Source organism: Sciurus carolinensis, unplaced genomic scaffold (genome assembly GCF_902686445.1).
Source record: "Sciurus carolinensis unplaced genomic scaffold, mSciCar1.2, whole genome shotgun sequence".
Classification (NCBI taxonomy): Eukaryota; Metazoa; Chordata; class Mammalia; order Rodentia; family Sciuridae; genus Sciurus; species Sciurus carolinensis.
The window spans coordinates 217,213-219,367 of NW_025920251.1; the positions used below are offsets into that span (position 1 = coordinate 217,213).

Consider the following 2,155-nt stretch of genomic DNA (forward strand, 5'->3'; position numbering starts at 1 on the left):
ACAGAAATTTTAAGATGAAGGTTCTGATATATAAACTAAATGATGCACAATCTTTTTTTTAAAGAGCTACAGTAAAAATCTTTATTCAGGTTTGGTCAGTGCAGGTAAGATATACTGGAGTCACAGAGCAATATGCATTAATAGGTTACAACAGTTCATAAAAATTGAGTTAACTATGCACACAAATATCATAAACAGTCAGTCACCTAAAGAGAAAATGCACATATGTATGGTGGAAATAACTGTATGTAACACTGAAACTACTATAGGATTCCATTAACAAGTTCAACTTTTAGTGTTTATATCTGTGGTACTGGGCAAACTTGGCAGTCATAAACCCACATCTACTCTAACAAGTCTGAATGGTGCGGAGGTATATAACAGCATGAGGAAGAATGCTCTTACACAGCACGGGTTCTAGAGACACACACAGATTTATACAGACATCATTGTGTTATACTTTAAGATTTCCATTTACAACTTCACATTAACTCATATAAAAATAGCTTGACCCTACACAAAATGTTCTTTTAGCAACATTCAAAGTAATTAACTGTTACAATTTCCAAAGTGGCAGAGGTATTGAAGCAAAAAGAAAAAGGGGTGAGGGATCAAACAAAACAAAAACACACCCATAAAAAGGCAAGTTGTGACAAAGTATGCATCAATTTTCTGGACAGTATCCTCTCCCAAATTAAATGACACAGTATAAAAATTTGCTGGAAAAATATTACAAAACTGAACCCTGCACATTTACACTTGAGTCCAAGTCATTCTGGGAACCCACAGTTTGGTTACCTTTCCCAATCACTGCTTTCTCCTATTGAGGGTCATGATTGGAGTCTGTGTCATTTTAGTGGTATGTGAGAGAATTTTCACTGCCTGTGGGAGAGTCTACACTTTCATACCCCGCACTGAGTTGGTTTACATAACTACTACCTCCTCTGCCAATTCTCTCCTCTGAGCTGTTGGAGGCCTTATTACTGTTCCCTGGAGAAGAAGGAAAGTCATTCTCTGTTGTGCCCCACCCTGTGAAATCCAGACCCAGACATCCTATGATGGGAGGAGCTGCCATTGCTCAGTCCATTTGCCAGATGACTGCAGTCCTTACTTGTGGCCTCTGCCTGTTCTACAGGTTCAGAAGATGTAGTCTTGCTGGTATTTGGGGCTGAGGTTTGAGACTGCTGCTGCTGGTACTGGGCCAACTGCTGGCGTGTCTCCTTCAGTTGCTGCTGAAGAACTAGAATGGTACTCTTCATACCTTTTACTTCTTCGTCAAGTTGAATTATGAAGTCATTTAGTTCATCATGACTGCTTTTAAGTTTCTCACTATATTTCTTCTGAAAAGCCAACTCTGCTTCAAGCTGTGCAATTTGACCCTGGGACAGTTGCCTTCCAAGCTCTTGGTTTTCCTGGATAAGCATTTGACACTTTGCCATTAACTTTTTGCTTGTTTGACTATCAGGCTTAAACTTCCAGGCACTCAGTTCATTTTGGACTTGTTCCAGTTTGTCTTTAGTGTGTTCCAGTTCGCTTTTCATTTTTAGGAAAAACAAGTTGATGCCTGGGTCTACCATTGTTGATCTCATTTGGGCAACACTCAGTTGCTGGACTTGCTTGAGGTACTGAATTTGAGTAGTACACTCTTGCATCTCTTGTCCCTTGGTCGCTAGTCGCATTACAAGGATGTTTTACCTGCATGCAGACTCCTGCTGCTGTTGCTTTAGTTTTTCTTCAGACTCCCTTAGGCCTGTTACATCATTTGAGTTAAGATCTTTGTACTTGCCCTCCAAAGCTTGAACACAAGCTTCATATTGTTTCCATCTTAGAATTAACTCATCTCATGCCATAACTTTGAAGTCTGTTTCACTGAGTCAAACCTTTTTTGGAAGAGGTTCTTCATTGGTCATCTTGAATTCTCTTCACGCCACTGCTGCACAGGCATCGCCAGTCACAGGGACCAAGGCCAAGCCGCCGCTGGCCACGCTGCGCTCCATCATGCACAATCTTAACAATAAAATAACATCAGAAAATTTCCCAAGTCTTAAAAACAAAATGAAAAATCAAATACAGAAATTTTACAGGACTCAGATATACAATATTGCAAGAGACTCATATAAAGACACATCATTTTGAAAGTGCCCAACATATAGAT

General features: G+C 39.8%; 1 pseudogene; it reads right to left on the reverse strand.

The window, feature by feature from the left end:
• Positions 1–539: 539 nt before the first annotated feature.
• On the reverse strand, positions 540–1,910 carry LOC124975317 (pre-mRNA-splicing regulator WTAP-like; annotated as a pseudogene).
• Positions 1,911–2,155: the final 245 nt, after the last annotated feature.